Genomic DNA, 23,035 nt, shown 5'->3' on the forward strand with positions numbered 1-23,035 from the left:
TAGTTCCAAATATGAAAACAATCCAGTGTTTAGTTCTTGAGATATCGCGGCAACTCTGTTTTCCAACTCCAAAAGCAGATTTGCCTGCTGTGACCTTGAAAATGGGGTCAAGGTCACCAAAACCGACTGGTGTCTGCGGAGTCCGTATATACACCCTAGTACCAAATAGGAAGACAATCCAGAGATTAGTGCTTGAGATATCGTGGCAACACCGTTTTCCAACTCCAAAAGCAGATTTACCTGCTGTGACCTTGAAAATGGGGTCAAGGTCACCAAAACCGACTGGTGTCTGCGGAGTCTGTATTTACACCAAAGTTCCAAATATGAAGACAATCCAGTGTTTAGTTCTTGAGATATCGCGGCAACACCGTTTTCCAACTCCAAAAGCAGATTTGCCTGCTGTGACCTTGAAAATGGGGTCAAGGTCACCAAAACCGACTGGTGTCTGCGGTGTCTGTATATACACCCTAGTACCAAATATGAAGACAATCCTGCGATTAGTTCTTGAGATATCGCGGCAACACAGTTTTCCAACTCCAAAAGCAGATTTACCTGCTGTGACCTTGAAAATGGGGTCAAGGTCACCAAAACCGACTGGTGTCTGCGGAGTCCGTATATACACCCTAGTACCAAATAGGAAGACAATCCAGAGATTAGTTCTTGAGATATCGCGGCAACACCGTTTTCCAACTCCAAAAGCAGATATGCCTGCTGTGACCTTGAAAATGGGGTCAAGGTCACCAAAACCGACTGGTGTCTGCGGAGTCTGTATATACACCATAGTTCCAAATATGAAGACAATCCAGTGTTTAGTTCTTGAGATATCGCGGCAACAAACAGGTGGGACGTACGGACGGACGGACGTACGGACAGACGGACGTACGTACGGACGGTCGTGAATACTATATCCCCCGCTTCGCGCTTCACGCGACGGGGGACAACAAGGGCATACATGAGTGGGATAACATAGGTAGGTGTGACAACAAGGATGATGCTATCACAACACGATGGACAGAAACCACATAGCTAGAAGCCAATGGGGCATGAAGCCAATAACAGGTGATTATTGTTTGATGAGTTCATAGTAGACAGATGGGATGAAATAGCCTTGATCTCTGTTGATTGATGGGTTGTGGCGGCGAATGTGGACTGCTTCTGTTAGTTTTCTTTTGGTGAAATCATGGAGGTTGTTGGCAAGGATTTGGACGTTGTCCCAGTTGATGATGTGATTGGGACAGTTGATGATATGGTCCGAGATGGCTGATAATGAATACTTTCGGGCTAGGATGATACGTATCATGATACAATGCTCATGATCTGATACGCATCACGATACTTGCATGTGCTCGTATCTGTGGTGCCTGAACAATTTTTTTCAAAGACAGGATGATGAAATATCTGGAACACTGATTATATACAGTTGGCAGTGTCAAGAGTAGCACAATGGATGGATGAAAATACTAACTTTTTCACTGCTAACTGTCACTATGAATAATGTATATTGTAAGAGTTATTAAAGCAAACACGGAGTAAGAATCAATATTTTTTACTTTGTGTGACTGATCAATACTTGCATTGAGAAGTAATGAATCGTGATGCACCAATGCATCAGTGTATCATCCCACATCTAGAACACATGGGGGAAATAAAAAATGACACTTTCTACCAAAACATAAACAAAGAGTTTGCATTGGGCACTGAAAAGAAATAACCTTATTGGTTTTGTTTGTTTGTTGTTAACGACACACTGAGTAATGTTCCAGCTATAGGACAGTGGTCTGTATATACCAGACAATCCAGTGATTGACATCATGAGCATCAATCTAAGCAATTGGGATACTTTGACATGCATTAACCAAGTCAGCGAGCCTGACCACCCGATCCCGTTAGTTGCTTCTAAAGACAAGCATGGGTTGCTGAAGACCAATTCTAACCCAGAATCTTCATGGGACACCAATGGACCGATGCTTGCAAGTCACTGTCAAAAAGCTGTGACATTGCGAGCTGTAGCATAAAACAACATTCACTTACTATGGGCGTCTTAAGTATTTCTGCGTCTTCTCCAACAATCTACTTCCCATGATACCACAAAAAGATGCTATAAAAGTCACAAGGACAAGCAAATATTGATTGCTGAGAGCTTATCTTAGTATCATCCAATACAACTCCTAAAGTGTATGTGCAAGACAATCTTGAATTCTTGAGGGAACAGTCATGCACTTCACAAGACAATCTTGAATCCTTGAGGGAACAGTCATGCACTTCACACGACAATCTTGAATCCTTGAGGGAACAGTCATGTATTTCACATGACAATCTTGAATTCTTGCGGGAACAGTCCACAGTATATACAGGATAACAGCAACAATGACATTGGTCACTAATCCTAATGACAAGTGACCAAAATAGAACCTGATGACCTCTGCTTAGTGTTCAGTGGAACTAATTTTGAAACACAACTAAAGTACTTACCATGATTAATTAAAACTGTCCATACAGCAACAGTCCATACAGCTGAGTAGCTCCCACGTATTCCTCACTCACAAAGCGATCTGGAACAAACAAAAGCCAAATAAAGAATTTTTTTTGTTTGTTGTTTAACACTGCACTCAGCAATATTCCAGCTATATGACCGCGGTCTGTAGATAATCGAGTCTGGACCAGACAATCCAGTGATTAATATCATGAGCATCGATCCACGCAATTGGGATCGATGACATGCATCAACCAAGTCAGCGAGCCTGACCACCCGATCCCGTTAGTCGCCTTTTACGACAAGCATAGTCACCTTTTACGACAAGCATGGGTTGCTGAAGACCTATTCTATCCCGGAATCTTCACGGGTCGCCAAATAAAGAAAAATAATTTCCGGAAACACTGGCTAGAATGAGTTCAGTTGGTGCAAAGCAATCATAAGGTAAGACAAGAATATATTATAAGTAAGATCAAACACTTCCCCTCGGGTTGTTATGATATTCAATGTCATGTCAAAATTATGCAAGAATAATGTTTGGTCACTGTTACAGAGGGGCGGTCGGGTAGCCTGGTGGTTTAAGCGTTCGCTCGTCACGCTGAAGACCCGGGTTCGATTCCCGACATGGGTACAATGTGTGAAGCCCATTTCTGGTGTCCCCCGCCGTGATATTGCTGGAATATTGCTAAAAGCGGCATAAAATCATACTCACTCACTCACTCACTCACTGTTACGGAACTGAGTGATGGTAGGCCGGAGGGTTTCAGCGACAACACGACAGTTTGTTGTTTGCTCACAACTATGAGTGTTATAATCAGTTACTGTTGTTGCATAGAGAGCACCTGCTACACAAAGGGTGTGGCTCGGGTCAGGATCACACCTTCCATGATAGTCAACAGCTGCAGCCTTTTGCAGAGATAGCAATAAAGGTGAGAGGTTAACATCACATTTGACAAACCTGCATCAGTGTGTGGCAGAGAAAGAGTGAACCGGAGTCTCACACGTGGGGTAGAACTCTTCACCCCAGCAGTGATAACTAACCGGATGCCTATTGTGTAATTCCTATTCTTTAAATTACATTGTTATGTACTTGTTACATCTGCTGCTTAATAAACATCTGTATTCAAGTTGGTATTTTCTCTGTCCGAAGTGTGCAGTGAGGCCTTCCTATTGTTGATAGTCATTTTGGAGACATAACTGCAAAGTTTCATGAATGCCAACAAAGACTACTCGCATTTTTCACATTTATTTCACGCTCGCATTTATTTCAAGATTTACAGTATGTTGACTTCAACATGTTCAACTAAATATGTTGACACCATAAGGTGAACCATACATTGCTGAAGTTCAGCTTTCTCAGTTTGGCAATTTCAGGAAAGATGCTTACTAGGGCTGCAACGAATACACTTTGAGGCGAATACGATTCGTATCACGAATATAGGGTAACGAATACGAATATTCATTCATGAATAAAATAACAAGTCAGCAGCTGAAGTATTATTTGTTATATTCAGTTCAACATTAACAACATAAATTAGTTGACATGGTTTGTTAATTATTAATATATTATTCATTTATATACTGCACTTATCCAGGCACTAGAATCTGCTCACATACAACAATGACCAACGATCACAATACTGTCAAACTAAATATTACAGGAGTGTTGTCTTTGTAGAAATCTATGCATATAATGTTCTTATGCCCTTTAGGTACAGGGTATGTAAATGAACATGCTTGCATATTCATAAATTTTCAATTCTAGTGGCCCTGAATAACGAATTCAATTCATGAATGGATACAGTTCAATTCACCGAATAAGCAAGTGAATCGTAACAGCCCTAAGGCTTACAGGGTCAAAACTGCATTTTCGAGCATTACTGTACATTCTGGCTTAGCAGTGGCCATAATAAGTGTTTTCTGATCTATCTGACATGTAGGACATGTAGGATTCAAAACTCTTGAACTAATTCAGATATCGGAAAAACGGAAATTATATCTTGCACCCTACTACTAACTACACATGTACCAAATTTCATGACACTTTGAACACATTGACTGACAAATGGCTATAAATAGCATTTTCAATATGGCTGCCATGGAGGCCATATTGAAAATCTGATTGAAACAACTTGAACAAATTAGGGTGCCATCATTGGTGGGGACAAGCATGTTACGTTTCAGCACCATTGATTCAGTGGTTTCTGATGAGATTTACGATGGATGACTTGTAGGTTTTTTTATTTATTGTTTAATATGGTCACAGGCAGACATATTTGTGTTCTGGTCTAGAACAAATTTGGTACTACACCATCTCGCCCACCAAGTTAAATGGCCTCTCGCCCTTTCAGTTTCTAGGAAGATGTTTCAATTCTTTTTCTTTTTTTAATCAAAGATGACAACCTGGCAACATTATTGAAATTAATAAATGTTGATACTCTGATCAACGTAAACCTGTAAACAACAAACATCCTCACAAATAAATTCAGCTGAATCCATTAAGCCATGTCAGAAAAGTCGAAAATGTACAACATGCGAGAACATTGGGCCAAGAAAGGACCCCATTCACAAAGCAATCTTAGCACAAAGACAATCATAACTTCCATGCTTTAACATAGACTTACAATCATCTTAGCGGTGATGATCTCCCAGGTGAGCTAAAAACCAGTGTGCACTTTGTGTGAACCCACAAGGTGGAGTTACACAGTCCGCACACTGGTTTCTGTGTTTTTAAGCCATAGTTGCAATAAATATTGAAGTCATTTCTTTATTACAGCTTATTAAAATCATGAAGTGCACTTTCCTCAGTTATTTGCTGCAAATTATACATGGATTGGTGACCTAACAGGGTGTTGGATGAGCAAGTATGGAAAGATCATTTCAATTATGAATTGTGTAGGTTATTTCTCCAGTAAACCTGACTTGAAGAGACTAGTTTACCATTAGCACACTTACTTAGACATAATGAAAGGATAAACATCACTTATCTACAGCTCATGGGAGACTCAGTCACGGTTCTCTCTTAACTATGACTGATGTATAAAATATGCTCTCAGAGGTGTTTCTTAATTCCTAATTTATGGGAGTGACAAATATGCCTGTTGCCAATTACTTGGGGGGCACTGACACAGCTCGGTTCTGGATGGATGCTTGTTTCATTGATTTTGACTCAAGGACCCTAAGCTCTATCATTACACAACTGTTCAATGAGCCCTTGCATCTAAAGTGCTACCATACAGAACATAAAAATAGTGCCATGACACTGTAGCTCACCTTGATATATAGTCAACAGTTTAAACAAAAGTCACTTGTGAAGATCCGAGGTAGAATAGGTCTTCAGCAATCCATGCAAGCCGTAAAAGGCGCTATGCATGTCGTAAGAGGCGACTAACGGGATGGGGTGGTCAGGCTCGCTGACTTGGTTGATGCATGTCATCGATCCCAATTAAGTGAATCGATGCTCATGATGTCGATCACTGGAGCTTGCTGATATGGTTAACGTCTTTGGTCATGTGGACAAGGCGCCCGACCTTGTATCAGAAGGCCTTGGTTCAAATCCTATCACTGGACACAATTTTATGGTCTCTGCAATTACTCAACATGTATTCCACAACAAAATCACCCCAAAAAATAACAAAACTACACCTTCATTTTGTTTGTTTGTTGTTTAACGCTGCAATATTCCAGATATATGACGACAACCTGTAAATAACTGAGTATGGACCGGACAATCCAGTGACCGACATCATGAGCATCGTTCCACACAATTGGGATACGATGACATGCGACAACCAAGTCAGCGAGCCTGACCCCCCGATACCCTTGGTCGCCTATGACAACAATTATATTCGCCTTTTACGGCAAGATGAGTTGCTGAAAAGCTATTCTAACCCAGATCTTTAAGGGTTACCTTCAGTTTGTGACAAAACAGTTACATATTTAATTGAATATTGATTCTTTAATGACACAAGTATCAACAGCACCGACACAAACCTAGCTCTGTACATTGCAAATCTATAGGGATGACATCTTTGCCTTCTGTACAAATGCATTAATATATATTTAATGTTGATAATGTATCGATACAAATTTATCCATATCAATACTAAATTAACACTTATTAACACAATAAGGCAGAAAATTCAATTTTAAAAATTCAATGTTTGTTTAACGCCGCACACAGCAATATTCCAGCTATATGACCGAGGTCTGTAAATAATCGAGTCTGGACCAGACAATCCAGTGATTGACATCATGAACATCGATCCACGCAATTGGTATCGATCACATGCAGCCTGACCACCCGATCCGGTTAGTCGCCTCTTACGACAAGTATAGTCGCCTCTTACGACAAGCATTGTTGCCTTTTACAACAAGCATGGGTTGCTGAAGACCTATTCTACCGGACCTTCACGGGCAATAGCAAGCATGGGTTACTGAAGACCTATTCTACCCTGGATATTCACAGGTCTTAAACATTTAAGGGATCAGCCTAGATCTTATTTAGCATTAAGCTGATTAACTGTAGGTGTAGATAGTAAATATGTTACCTATACACATACAGAATAACTAGTGTTGTTACTAATCAATACATCAATATATTGTGACACTTTTGAATCAATACATTCATACAATATTTCCCAATCAACGACACCCCTACAAATGCATCCTTACTTCATGTATATTGAGATTGTAAGCATGTTAAAAAAATTGGGCCAAAGTAAAATGAATGTGAAATGTTCAAAACAAATTACATTTACAAAATGCTCTGTTTTACTTGGGTACAACTCTAACATTCTGTTAAATCACATCATAAGTGAGTGAGTGAGTATGGTTTAACGCCGCTTTTAGCAATATTCCAGCAATATCACGGCGGGGGACACCAGAAATGGGCTTCACACATTGTACCCATGTCGGGAATCGAACCGGGTCTTCGGCGTGACGAGCAAATGCTTTAACCACTAGGCTACCCGACCGCCCCAAATCACATCATAAAACTATGTAACATCATATGCTGAATTGAATAGAAAATATTTTTTTAAAAACAACAACAAAACAAAAACAAAATATATCACCAGTTACCTTTGGAGGGTTTGACAGTCCTACTGAACAGGAAGGCTACAAACTGTTCTTTGTTAGGAGAGAAGGAGTCATGTATTGTGGAGAGGAAAACCTTCAACCTCCTATTATCTATAAGAATTAGATTTGAATTAGAAATCCTTGACAAAGTGTACACAAGTTATTTGTAGACGTAGGATCAGTGTGACGTCAACATTGTGAGTAGGCATTCCTCACTGACTGCCAAAGAAATATTCAGACAAATATAGACCCACACTCGCTGTTAATAGCCATAATTGTTTCACAACAGCAACTTACACCTGATGATGACAGTATGGGGGTATTAATAGAAGCAAAGTATGGTGAAGAAGATCCGGACATACTGAATACTATTATTTAGATGTCAAATTGAAACATGAAGTGTTCCGAGTCAATACAAAACAAACTTGATACATAGGACAAAAGAAAGGGATAAAGACCAGGCCACATTCAATTGTATACTGACACACTTTGAAAACGCATACCGTATTCGACATAATAAGCGCCCAGGGCGCTCTCAAAACTAGAAATAGGGGGCTCTTATTAGAATATTATTTTGGTGAAAAACAACAGTTAAGGATCGTAAATTTCGTGGTTTATGCTGACAGCCTGAAATGTTTATATACGACAGATATATTTTCCCACAATTTAATTTCCCATGATTTAGGATGCATACAACACATGTATATAAGTCTTGTGCACATTGATCAATCGGAAGGGGTGCTAATTGGGATTGCAAATAGCAAATATTGCCGTGGGCGCTTATTAGAGCAGGGCGCTTATTACGTCAAATACAGTATTCAAATTTTGTAACATTTGACAAAATGGCCACAAAAATCCAACTTGTTGTTCTGTTTGTTTGTTTGTTTGTGTGTTTGCTTGTTGTTAAACACCGCACTCAGCAATATTCCAGTGTTTAACTGTGTAAGGGCTTGTTCACCTGTGTAAGGGTTTGTGTTCACCTGTGTAAGGGTTTGTATTCACCTGTGTAAGTATTTGTTCACCTGAGTAAGGGTTTGTGTTCACCTGAGTAAGGGTTTACCTGAGCAAGGGTTTGTGTTCAACTGAGTGAGGGTTTACCTGAGTAAGGGTTTGTGTTTACCTGAGTAAGGGTTTGTGTTCAACTGAGTAAGGGTTTACCTGAGTAAGGGTTTGTGTTCACCTGTGTAAGGGTTTGTGTTCACCTGTGTAAGGCTTTGTGTTCACCTGAGTAAGGGTTTACCTGAGTAAGGGTTTGTGTTCACCTGTGTAAGGGTTTGTGTTCACCTGAGTAAGGGTTTACCTGAGTAAGGGTATGTGTTCACCTGAGTAAGGGTTTGTGTTCACCTGAGTAAGGGTTTGTGTTCACCTGTGTAAGGGTTTGTGTTCACCTGAGTAAGGGTTTACCTGAGTAAGGGTATGTGTTCACCTGAGTAAGGGTTTGTGTTCACCTGAGTACGGGTTTGTGTTCACCTGTGTAAGGGTTTACCTGAGTAAGGGTTTGTGTTCACCTGAGTAAGGGTTTGTGTTCACCTGAGTAAGGGTTTACCTGAGTAAGGGTATGTGTTCACCTGAGTAAGGGTTTGTGTTCACCTGAGTAAGGGTTTGTGTTCACCTGTGTAAGGGTTTGTGTTCACCTGAGTAAGGGTTTACCTGAGTAAGGGTATGTGTTCACCTGAGTAAGGGTTTGTGTTCACCTGAGTAAGGGTTTGTGTTCACCTGTGTAAGGGTTTGTGTTCACCTGAGTAAGGGTTTGTGTTCACCTGTGTAAGGGTTTGTGTTTACCTGAGTAAGGGTTTGTGTTCACCTGAGTAAGGGTTTGTGTTCACCTGTGTAAGGGTTTGTGTTCACCTGAGTAAGGGTTTGTGTTCACCTGAGTAAGGGTTTACCTGAGTAAGGGTTTGTGTTCACCTGAGTAAGGGTTTGTGTTCACCTGAGTAAGGGTTTGTGTTCACCTGTGTAAGGGTTTGTGTTTACCTGAGTAAGGGTTTGTGTTCACCTGAGTAAGGGTTTGTGTTCACCTGTGTAAGGGTTTGTGTTTACCTGAGTAAGGGTTTGTGTTCACCTGAGTAAGGGTTTACCTGAGTAAGGGTTTGTGTTCACCTGAGTAAGGGTTTGTGTTCACCTGTGTAAGGGTTTGTGTTTACCTGAGTAAGGGTTTGTGTTCACCTGAGTAAGGGTTTACCTGAGTAAGGGTTTGTGTTCACCTGAGTAAGGGTTTGTGTTCACCTGTGTAAGGGTTTGTGTTCACCTGAGTAAGGGTTTACCTGAGTAAGGGTATGTGTTCACCTGAGTAAGGGTTTGTGTTCACCTGAGTAAGGGTTTGTGTTCACCTGTGTAAGGGTTTACCTGAGTAAGGGTTTGTGTTCACCTGAGTAAGGGTTTGTGTTCACCTGAGTAAGGGTTTACCTGAGTAAGGGTTTGTGTTCACCTGAGTAAGGGTTTGTGTTCACCTGTGTAAGGGTTTGTGTTTACCTGAGTAAGGGTTTGTGTTCACCTGAGTAAGGGTTTACCTGAGTAAGGGTTTGTGTTCACCTGAGTAAGGGTTTGTGTTTACCTGAGTAAGGGTTTGTGTTTACCTGAGTAAGGGTTTGTGTTCACCTGAGTAAGGGTTTGTGTTCACCTGTGTAAGGGTTTGTGTTTACCTGAGTAAGGGTTTGTGTTCACCTGTGTAAGGGTTTGTGTTCACCTGAGTAAGGGTTTGTGTTTACCTGAGTAAGGTTATCCAAGTACTTCATAGAACTATTATCGAGGCAGATCAGTGTTTAGAGCAGTGTTTGAAATAAGCGCCTTGCAGGTTGATTTCATGTCGGGCCCGTAGTTTCAAACTTGTATGTGTCCTTATGGCCTGCAATAAAATTGCGCCTAGGTGTTTGTCATAATAAGCTGCTGTTTCTTTAAATGAGTGCCTGAAGAGTTTAGCCAGGGACTGCAACCTCTAATGTCTGTGAGTCCTGATGGCAGCCTGGCAATATTCTTTTTATTTCAAAACACTGGTTTAGAGACAAACATTATCTAACCAATCCCAATCAATACATAACATCCAAATGGATAGCCAGGGGTTAGGAATAATGAAATGATGCCAATTCTAGCCATGATGATGATCTCAAGTATGTTGATTTCACAAAGTTAATTGATCGCATCAACAAATGTGAACTAAACCATTTCAAACACGACATACAGCACTATGGCTTGCATGAAAGTACAGGAGATTACATCAACAGAAACATAATATATCAAGCCAAAAAAAATATTCTGCATCATACACCATGGTACATATGATACGTGTATACCTACCGTATTTCCCTGATTAAACGCCCCTGGAATATTTCATTCAGACACTCTTTACCCCCGGTGTCTAATCGAAAAGATAATAATGGGGAGAATTCCATGCACAAAAAACAACCTGGTGTTTAATCGAGACCCTCGCATTTATTTGAGACCCGGCGTTTAATCCAGGAAGTAAGGAAGGTAATAGCTCATACACAGCTGGCAAATTCAACTGTTAAAAATTTTATGTTCAAATTCAATATTCCTCAGAAGCTCAACAAATAATCTACAATGATTTATGAATTTCAATTTCACATCAAACAGTTAATATTTTGCGTGGAACAGTTTTAATGTTGAACAGCACAAGATATCTTTGACTCAAGATTATTAAGTTTGTATTTGACAAAGCTCTCTGTGCTCTGTGGGGGAAAAATAGAGAAACATCGACCAATAGTTCACCATATTATTTTTTGGATTATTGGCAACATTAGCCATTAAATAATTATTATGATATCATAAAATAATAAGAATATGCATGGATAAGTAATAGAAGGTTCACAAAAACAAAACAGCATGCATCTATCATAATGATACACACTGAAAATTAGCCATTAAATAATTAAAAAATGTGAAAATGTGAAAATCTAGGGGGACAAGTTGTTTCCTCCCAAAATACAGTTAATTGACATAACCCAGGGATTTATCTAGGCATGCTAGGATTCTAAAGTCAATATTTTGTTCAAAATTTGGATTGTTTATAAGTTCTTATTTGTCTAAACTCTGAGGTATTTTATTTAAACATTAGAATTATGTAAAAATAAACATATAAGTCTCTCCCTCTTTATTGGTTCTGTTATAAGTGATATACAGTCTCCTCCACAAAGCCACAAAACTAGTTACAACTATGTCAACATTTATTGTGAAATTTTCTATTCCAATTTGGGAATTTTTACTGACCTTTGCTCCTGAGAAGGGGCAGAAAAATGGCCTCTGAACAGGTCTAGAATGGTCCCAGTAACCACAAATCCAAAATGAGCAGCAGAATATTTGGTATGACCAATGGTGTCTACTACAGTCCAGATAAATCCCTGATACCACAGCCCACTTGAACTAATAATCAATATTTCAAACATCCAGTTGTATGTTTTACCTAAACTGAAATTTTGGCTTGTTTATGAATAAGAAATATTTAAATTGAATTGGAAACTATTAATCTATTATAGGTTAAAAATACTTAGCATTCCCGAGCCAAAGAAGGAAATATCCTGGATGGTCTACTAGCCTGAACAGGAACAACAGACTTGAAGAATTGGTTAAACTTTAAAAATTGATCATTGAACAATTCTCAATTTTGAGTATTCTTTCCATACATCCTTCATGTAAATAATAGGGGGCACGGGTGGCCCAGTCATCTAAGGCGCCGCAATTCGCTGTGCAGAGTTGCGTCCCTTGGGTACGCCAGAAATCTATGATTGTGGGTTCAAATCCCGATTCACCCTGATTATGTTTCTAGGTTTGTCAGCACCATACCCGTGCTCATGGGTTTCACCGAAGTGGTAAATGCCTGAGACCTGCATCACTTCGGGCTTTCCTCCCACATTAAGCTGACACGCCGCGATATAACTGGAATACTGTTAAAAGCTGCGTAAAACCCAACTCACCCACTGTAAATAATAACAATGAATATAACCACACGCTATTCCTGTTTTACATGTGTGAGTGAGTTGGTGCTGACACTGCTTTAAACAGTATTCCAGTCATATCACAGCGTGTCAGCTTAATGTGGGAGCAAAACCCAAAGTAATGCTGGTGAAACCCCAGTCTGTCATACATCTGAAATGAAGTCTCTGGGCTCCTTTTTATCATACTTTATAACTATTATTTAACAACGTTTATTTCTGTAAAATATGTTCATTTCAGAGACTAGATGTTAGTCTAGTGAAACCCATGAGCATGGATATGATGCTTACAAACCTAGAAACACACATAGGGCGAAACCGGGATTTGAACCAACAATCGTAGGTTTCTGCTTGGGCACAGCTCTCCACAGCAAATTGCGGCGCCTTAGACGACTGGGCCACCTGGGCCACCTTGCTGTTCACATGAGAATCCACAGGACAATACACCTACTAGTGAGTGAGTGAGTATGGTTTTACGCCGCTTTTAGCAATATTCCAGCAATATCACGGCGGGGGACACCAGAAATGGGCTTCACACATTGTACCCATGTCGGGAATCGAACCCGGGTCTTCGGCGTGACGAGCGAACGCTTTAACCACTAGGCTACCCGACCGCCCCAATACACCTACTAGGAAACGGTGCACTAGCATCAAGGCTTGTCTGTTAGAATATTGACGCTTTACACAGGTCATGGACTCATGCTCAATTTTATTATCCGATATCCCAACAAATCTGGTAGTTAGTGGAAAATAATCAATAACATCTCTTACGATTGATTCCTTGGTTGTAACCAATTATCACTGAAAATTGATAACTGGAAATCCCATTAATAACTACACCGGTAAACTACCTATAATTCTACTGCCCTGAGGGCACTACTTAATGGGAGGACCACCATGAAGATCTGGGTTAGAATTGCGAAAACAAACAAACCTAACACCAGGCCATCTAGGCCAAAGTATAACTTCTTTCAGTTGCATTTAGAAGTTGGTATGATGAAGAAAGACAAGTTCTATGGATGAACAACTTCTTTATTACAATAAGTGCGATGTTTCGGTGTAGATCCTAACACCTTTAGCCACTCCTAACGCCACTTGCTTGATAAAGGTGTTAGGATCTACACCGAAATGTCGCACTAATTGTAATAAAGAAGTTGTTCATCCATAGAACTTGTCTTTCTTTAGGCCAAAGTACACGTGTGTTCAGGCCTACCAGGATAGCGCTAACCCTCACAAAGTTTGTGTAATGGGGTGTTTACTGTGTTTTTTACAAGTAACCATTGTTATGTACAAGTCAGTGAACGAGTGAATATGATTTTACGCTGCTTTTAGCAATATTCCAGCAATATCATGGCGGGGGACACCAGAAATGGGCTTCACATATTGTACCCATGTCGGGAACCGAACCCGGGTCTTGGGCGTGACGAGCGAACGCTTTAACCACTAGGCTACCCGACCACCCCATGTACAAGTCAGACGATGTCCATTAGTCAGTCATGCGTAGAGGGAATGAGAAGTACAGATAAGGCTCCGGTGATTGATATAATGAACAACGATCCCTCGCGTTACAATGTAAGTGATTGATTGTTTGATTGTTTGTTGTTTAATGCCACCCTCAGCAACATTCCAGCTATATGACAGTGGTCTGTAAATAATTGATTCAGGATCAGACAATCCAGTGATTGACATCATGAGCATCGTTCCACACAATTGGGATACGATGACATGCATCAACCAAGTCAGCGAGCCTGACCAGCCGATCTCGTTAGTCGCCTCTTACCAGAAGCATAGTCGCCTTTTATGGCAAGCATGGGTTGCTGAAAACCAATTCTACCACGGATCTTCACGGGTCTACAATGTAAGTGTAGGGGTGAAACGATACATCAAGGTCATGATTTTATACATATCCCAATACGCATATTCACGATTTACATCAAATTACATGACTTGACTATAAATATTTTGGAGCAAATTCAAAAAGGAATTGAGATGTAGTGGACACATGTTTGTAGAGGCTATTTTTAGCAGTGAACTTGAAGCGCTAATTACAACACATTTTGTAAAATTTGACTGAAAAAAATGCGGGGGGTCAGTAAACAACTAGTAACAATTAAATCTTTGAATGGCATGAGTGAGTGAGTTAATATTTAACATCACCTCGGCAATATTTCAGCCATATCGTGACGAGCCGAATGGCATGAAGAAGTGATGTACACAAGGAAGAGAATTTATGGATGTCAACTTCTTTATTATAAGGAACACAACATTACGATGTTTCTGACACGATCTGAAAAATACTGTCATGAAAGTGTATCCCGTGGATAAGCCGACCCCTTTCTACAGAATCTTTTTTCTGGTCCTCAAAATTCGGCTTATCTGTGGACATATATGGTATGTATATACTAACTCCTTCATAAGGTGAATGACAACTAAATTATTTTGGCAAGTGTATCATCTTGTATTGATACAGAAAAAATGTATCGTATCACCGCATGAAAAGTCATGATGCACCGATTGTATCATTTCATCATAATGAAGCGCTATCAAGCATGTCAGCAAGCCTGACCACCCAATCCATTAACATGATTAAGTCCCTGCTCCCGACCACCACAGGTTGCTGGGAACCAATTCCTGCCTGGGACACCAATATCAGTTCAAGCATGTGAAGTGCTGGGATATATTGATCAACCTCAGTCATCAAAAAAGTTTTTAGTTTTTCAATGAGAGCACAAGTGAATGCTGTTTTAGGCCACATTCAATAGTATTTCAGCTGTGTTATTGTGGCCTGCAAATAATGAAGCGTGTACTATATCAGCAGTGGATGATTTACATCAGCAGCATTTAATGGTCGACAACAAGCATTCAGAAAATAACCAACAATAATCTCATTAAAATCAGATCTGGAGGCGGTCAGGTAGCCTAGTAGTTAAAGCGTTTGATCGTCACACCAAAGACCCGGGTTCGATTCCCGACATGGGTACAATGTGTGAAGCCCATTTCTGGTGTCCCCTGCCGTGATATTGCTGGAATATTGCTAAAAGCGGCGTAAAACTATACTCACTCCCTCAATCTCGCTGCCGCTAAACAAAGATGAGGACATCCCATTACAGGTCATGTCAGAACAACCTTTCGTGAACCTTGGCCTCCCACTAAAAGGACTTACAAGAAGTCGACATCAGCCAATTAGAAAGCAGCTTCTTAAGTTAACGGCGCTCGTTTCAACCTGGCGACTTCCATTTCAGACTACGCTTGAAAAAAATGTTGACACAGTTCTCAATAAAATTTTGAAAACTAAACAAATGATAATTCCGGAATGTCTTATATATCGTTGCGATTGTATGGCAATGCTTCCCACGTACTGTGCAAAGCCTCCTTCGCTCAAATCTTTATCCCACGCAAGTGAGAGATAGACAATACTTTTGACGGAATCAGTCATAGGGGACATAACTGTCGTTCGGAATAGCCTGTGTTAACGTTTTCGAGGATCGTGATTAGAAAACACATTCCGACTGTCACTTTCATGATCTGGTAAGCTCTGATTGGTCGGATGACAGGTCGTTCTGACATGACGCGTAATGGGATGTCCTCCAATCTTTGTTTAGCCATAGCGAGAACTAAGATCTGATTTTTATGAGATTGAACCAACAAGGAATTACTGATTGTTTGTCCCTAGCAAATAAATTATGCTAATCCCATTCCTTTAAAGAGATGCTTACATCATTGATTCACGATGGACAGATAATCCATAATTACAAATTTTGATTAGACACTTTAAGGGAGAAAATAAAGAAAAACAGATGAAATGACAGCCCCACAGACAAATTTCAAAGAAGGCAGTCCATTGTTCAGATGATGTCATGTAATCAATTTGTGACGTCACGAACAATGGATGATGTCATATCATAAACTTCTCAACAATGAAGCACTGTGACGTCATCTGGCTTCAACTTACTGACAAATCAGCATTGAAAAATGGTTAATATTCACATTTGCAAGTATTTTGCAAGTAGAAAATTATTAAACAGGATAATTCAACCCTCATGGGTAATATGGTGCAAAAGTATCCACCAGCTTTTAATAACTCAGCTCTTACATCAAACACAGCCCTTGAAGATCCGGGGTAGAATAGGTCTTCAGCAACCCAAGCTGGCCGTAAAAGGCGACTATGCTGGTCGTAAAAGGCGACTAACGGGATCTGATGGTGAGGCTCACTGACTTGGTTGATGCATGTCATCTTATCCCAATTGCGTGGATCGATGCTCATGATGTCAATCACTGGATTGTCTGGTCCAGACTCGATTATTTACAGACCACTGTCATATAGCTGGAATATTGCTGAGTGCGGCGTAAAACAACAAACAAAACAACAAACACAGGCTCGTTCAGGTCTATTCTGCCCCTCTCTCCAAAATATGTGTTTTTCATACACTTCTAATAGTACGAAATGTGGATGAAAACTATCATAAACATTATTTTTAGCATTAAGTGAATAAACTCTATCAACATGCAGTAACAAGCCCATGTCTCCTTGTGCTATTCAAGAATGCCTCAACCATATTAATAGTAGAATCTATCAATGTATTTAGTACATAGTTAATGTCCGAATCATTATCTTCAGTAAATTTATTTACAGCTCTCAAGCATGAAAGTCACATGACCCTTAAAATAATTCTCATCAAAAAAAAAAAAATTGAGATCTAATACAAAACCCAACTATAGTACAATAGGCACAGAAGCTCACCTATATGAGTCGATATAAAACTGGAGAGGGTAGGATGTAGGGCTGGCTATCGATATAGATTGTAGAGATCGATAATCGCTTGACTAAATATCGATCAATTATTGATAAATATCAGAGAAGGATCTTTAAGCAAATATGCAAGAAAGTCCGGAGAAATCAACATATTTCACGCCACTGGTGAGCAGTTACACACTTAAGCATAGATTACTTTATGGACGTTTGACATGTAACAAAAACAGTTGCTTTCCGTCGTTGACAATTGACATTATTAACAATAACATGTCTGTATCAGTAAATCTAAACTTTATTTCATCACAATAGTTTATGTAAGTTATTATCGATGACCACAATTTCATATCGATAATTGTTAATATTTCTCTAAATTCCGATTACCGATCTTTTCAGCCAGCCCTAGTAAGCAGTGTTTCCATTTACTGGTAATTACCAGTTTTTTACCGGTAAAGTTAGGCTTGGGCTGGTAAATCATGTGACTGCCAGTCCCTTGGGACCGGTAAATAAAGTAGATTATAAATCTGTGATATTCAAACGATGTCAGCTTGTCTGTTACCATCAGGTTTTCCCATTGTTGATTTTTAATGCAAGGAAATGACATTTCGCTTTGGTTCAAGGTAAAAAATATATTTGTAGTGACTTCTTCTTGAAATAATAAAAAAAAAGAAGAGAAAATTGTGACTGAACTTTGTGTGAATGATGTGTAGATCTAACTAAGTTACTTCAGAGATGACATTATTGCAATGAACATGATGTTGAAAGAATTATAACAATGTAATTTTCATATGGTTTTTTTATTTGTTGAAAGTTGGGACTGACACAAATTAGGGGGGACTTGTAATTTTTAGAGCTACCAGTCCACCAGGACTGGCAGTTTCAACAGCCAGCGTCAAGAGTCAGATGTGCCAATAATGGTAAATTAGCTTTTTATCCACAATATGATTAAATAAATCTTAATAACATCATTTATAAGCACACAAAAAAATTAAATTTCCTTGTCCAGGTCGCACTTCTGTAAACATTCGTAAAACTACCTATTTTTAATAGCTTCTAACGCTCTTAAGATCAGTATCAGATGGAGTGATATCAACGACATAAAAACTGATCTATACAGAATGTGAAACATAAAGCTAATTTGCCACAAGGGTATCAGACGTGTCTGTTGCAGAGATGTGATAGCCATTTGTTTGATATTCCCAAACCATGAAAACATTCAGCATAACAATAAATAGTATTTTGAAGTTGATAAATACATATTGAAAATTGCTTTCAATGATACTCTGAATTTATACCTTTTATCCAATGATTGAATTATTTAAGCTCCAGGATACATTTCCTAAACTAATTTACACTATAACATAAAACGTATAAAGCTGACCAGATTGGTTAACACTTCAATGGTCTGAAAGTAACAGGGGATTTCCATGCCATAAATTGTGATAATGCCTTCACTAATGTCAGGACCTACTATGATAAAACCCCTGGGGGATTTAGGTTACAAAGGGACCCCAGCCACTCATGCTGGGAACCTATTGGTTGGTTGGTTTGTTGTGTAACGCCGCACTCAGCAATATTCCTGCTATATGACAGCGGTCTGTAAATCATTGAGTCTGGACCAGACAATCCAGTGATTAATATCATGCTGGGGACCTATTGGTTGGTTGGTTTGTTGTGTAACGCCGCACTCAGCAATATTCCTGCTATATGACAGCGGTCTGTAAATCATTGAGTCTGGACCAGACAATCCAGTGATTAATATCATGAGCATCGATCCACGCAATTGGGATCGATGACATGCATCAACCAAGTTAGCGAGCCTGACCACCCGATCCCGCTAGTCACCTATTACGACAAGCATAGTCACCTTTTACGGCAAGCATGGGTTGCTGAAGACCTACCCTACCCCCGGAATCTTCACGGGTCGGCAACCAAATGACTCAGGTGGTCAGGCTCAGTGAATTGGTTGATGGTGTCACAATATCGATCATTGGACTGTCTGGTCCAGATTTGATTAGTAACAGGCTGTGGTGATCTAGCTGGAATATTGCTGTGTGGGTGGTTGAACAAACACACCATGATGACGTTCATCACTAAGGGCCACTTACCTATTAGTGTATGAATATGGCAACATGCTGCTTTTAACACAATTAATCTTATCAATATTTCAGCACAGATATCAAATAGGAAATCAAACCCGTGTCTACATCCTGAGAAGTAACCAGGTTAATCACTAATGACTCTGCTTGTTATAAGTCACAAAGATCTACATTAACAAGGAGGAAAGCCTGATGTGATGCAGGTCTCAGACGTTTACCACTTAGGGGAAACCCACGAGCACAGGTTTGGTGCTGACAAACCTAGAAACATAATCACGCAGAACCGGGATTCGAACCCACAATCATAGGTTTCTGACGTGCCCAAGGGACGCAACTCTGCACAGCGAATCGCTGCGCCTTAAACAACTGGGCCACCTGTGCCCCCATTCAGATTCAGAACATTCACACACATCTTGTTTGTTTTGCAGATAAAACTTCCCTCAAATTTGCACAACTTTGATTGCCAATGTGCTAATTAAGACACTTACATAATAAAAATATATTGTGGAAATGTAACAAGTACCTTTTCATCATTTCAATCAAAATGGTACTATAAACAATAAGATCCAGATTTCACATCTCATAAACATAATTATTAAGTTTTATTATAATTTTTAGAATTGTCTGTAATACAAGCACGTCCTCATCAAGTTTTCCAAAGAAAAAAATAATGGTTGGATACAGCTATTTAACAAAAGGTTAATAAAATATTTCAATGAACAAGTTAATATTAAAGAAATAAGATTGTCGTGAATTCTGGTAATTCCTTTTGTTTACAACATGTACAATGGATACATACACAAAATTTCATTTTCAGATAAACATGTTTCAAAATTGACAATTTAGTATGTCCAGTGAAACCCTGTTATTCCAGAAACTCCACATTCCAGACAATAACTGTTTGGAAAATCAATATACATAGACTTAAGTGACATACCTGCTAACCCGAGAACCCTTAATCCAGAATTCATTAAAAGTGGACGCTTTTTATAGGAACAGTACCGTGCAGATTAACAGGGTTCGATTGCAGAGTAGTTCTTTCGAGTTTAATTATAAATTTTAATAATACCATACCAGAACAAGTTAAAATATATTCATTACACACTTATCATGCGTAAAAATGATATGGGACAACATTCATACCAACCAAACACATTATATGTCAATAAGAGTTTTTCAACTCATAATATAGTTTGTTGCTTTACAATACTTTCTCAAAAATTAGAAATGTTCTCATTTTGAAGTTCAATAAAAATATTCCTCCATCAATACTTATGCTTTGGCTGATTCTAATGTCACTTAGTTCTCCATGCAGAATGAATGTCAGTCATCTCCTGTTATGACTCACTGAGTAATCATCACACAGTTCACTCCTGCCAATATGGGTTGGGCCACTGCAAGGAGAATAGCTCATTTTTCTCCGCAGTTGCCCGAATAATGATAACATGGAGGCAGTTATTTTTTAAGAGTTGCCAACCTGCTGGAAGATACCTTAAATAATGAACAGTTTACTTTTGAACAGTTACAATTTTATTTCGACGGCCAATACGACCTAATTCAAGAGACGGTGAAACTTCACTTTATTCCCCTAAATTATATTTCATTCCTGCGCATCAGGTGCCTAAATGAAAAAATGACAGCATATGAATCTCCTTCTCCACAACATACATAAATGTGTTGGACATACAGATGATGTAACGAACAGATTTGGAAGACGAGACACGGAGCTATTTTCTAAGGTAGGGCCCGACTGTCGTGCAGGTGCCGTCTGCAAGTTGATATAACATTCAGGAAACTAGACGCAAAAGGATTCACATATTAAACAAGTCAAACTCTCTATGACATTATGACGATTACTGACCTGAACATGAGATTCCTCTTCACAAGCTGTCCGTTGATACAAACGTCATCTGTAAACAACAAAAGCAGTCAGCTGTCATTGGGAAACGTTTGGCGAACTACAAAATAAGCCAGGAAAACCGCAGCGTTGAATCGTTCACTTCGGATGCATTGTCTAGCAAAGTCAAAGTTTGAATTGACAAACTTTTTGCAATAACAATAAATTCAAACCATCTTGCAACTGCGAAGCATTATATAAAACCGTATTCTTCCACTTCGCGTGTACTTTTTAGTGTTTCAAATTTCGCCCCCCACCCACGCACCTGCAGCCATTTTGGATTATAGGCAGACATTGGCAGACTAGGTCAGGCAGCCGCAGTTTCGCACATACAATATGACGCAGTAAATTTTACATCCGTTACCAATCTGGACATATTTACAACAGTTGGGTAGCTTTATTATAATTATGCATAAAATGTTGACCTAAGGTTTCTGTTTGGCTTCCAGTAATTCATAATTCAATCAATAAACCGTAGCTAGGCAATCTATTTGCGTAAGAGATGACGTCACCAAGGCATTTCCCTGGGCTGCCCAGTTCAAGTCTACAGACTTTTTTCAAGAGCATCATGACTGACAAAGCTTCACTGGTACCATCGTGGTGAGCCATAATTCACGCAAAGTGCGGGCCTCGCTTCACTTTAGTGTCTACGCGTGAGATATCGAACGGCACCCGTAAATCTCGTGCAGTGAGGTGCGGGGGAGGGTGACCCGTCTGGTTCAGGTCACGAATCTAGGTCAGGTCACGAGTTCTCGCGCTCGTGTTGGCAAATAATCAAGACTAATGCCCTCAGCATGAATAGAACAACTGCGTCCACGTGCGCTAAGTTGAAACCTTTGTTGATATGCTGAAACGAGTATGAAGGGCGGCACAATATTTATCTTTGCGGTGTTTGGTTATATATCCTCTTTGTAAAAGCTACTCTTTTATATCTAGGTCAATAAAGCAAAGAGTCTTAACACAACTTTTAAAAGTTTTTAGAGGAGTTAGGTTTGACAGCGAAGAAAAATCAGAAAATCGGCAATCATTTTCTTGAGGTCACGAAAGGCTAAGTACATATTTACAAGATGTTTGACATACTTTTTAAACCCTATTTTCTATTGAAATTAGAAAATATAAAAGTGTGCATATGTCATTTAAAAACATTTCATTGAACCAAGCCAAGGTCAATGGGTGTACAGGAACGTTCAGCTCGTAAAATCTCGGACACCCCGCAAGTGACACATGTAACGAATTTATTATTGCGTGTACAGATACTTTTTTTCGGTGGAATTGTTTGTGTGACAATAATATAAGATCTGCCTTATGACCGACAGTGGTTTTGGTATGGAAACTCAACTATTATGACGTGACAAGCAGATGACGTCATATGAAATACTATGACGTCATAATGTCAGGACATTTTTACAAGACGGCGAATGAACAACCACATAACTTTTGGTTGTTTTTTTATTATGAACAATGATAACACTGTTTATAATTACACGTTTATGGGGAGGATCGTTAAAGAAAACTGTCAGAATTTTGGAAAGTTTACATTGTGGACATTGTTTACAAACTGTGTTTTTAATGTAGAGCAAGATTACTTCTTGATTTAACCGCGCTAAATTGAATTTGGATCCGAACGCGCAGCCTGAGATTTCAACCTTGCTCTACTTTGAAAACACAGTATGTCTATCTCCATTCTACCATGAGTAAATAAAACGCGGAGTCTTTGATGTCAGCAAATACATTGAGTGAAGCGGCATGGGTTGAGTCCAGTGTTTTGAGAGGGTTGTCCATCAGAATTTA

General features: G+C 39.4%; 1 protein-coding gene across 2 annotated transcripts in view; it reads right to left on the bottom strand.

The window, feature by feature from the left end:
• LOC124110991 (zinc finger protein 263-like) overlaps positions 1–21,555 on the bottom strand; it is a 101,569-nt gene extending 80,014 nt beyond the window's left edge. Inside the window, exons 1-3 of one of the 2 annotated variants that reach the window (XM_046470522.2) lie at positions 21,510–21,555; positions 21,209–21,257; positions 2,473–2,552 (exon numbers count right to left, since the gene is read on the bottom strand). The gene's annotated coding sequence lies outside the window, so the exon portion shown is untranslated. The remainder of the gene's footprint in view (positions 1–2,472; positions 2,553–21,208; positions 21,258–21,509) is intronic. The other variant, XM_046470524.2, reaches the window with a different exon arrangement.
• Positions 21,556–23,035: the final 1,480 nt, after the last annotated feature.

Source organism: Haliotis rufescens, unplaced genomic scaffold (genome assembly GCF_023055435.1).
Source record: "Haliotis rufescens isolate VD_foot unplaced genomic scaffold, xgHalRufe1.0.p SCAF_4, whole genome shotgun sequence".
Classification (NCBI taxonomy): domain Eukaryota; kingdom Metazoa; phylum Mollusca; class Gastropoda; order Lepetellida; family Haliotidae; genus Haliotis; species Haliotis rufescens.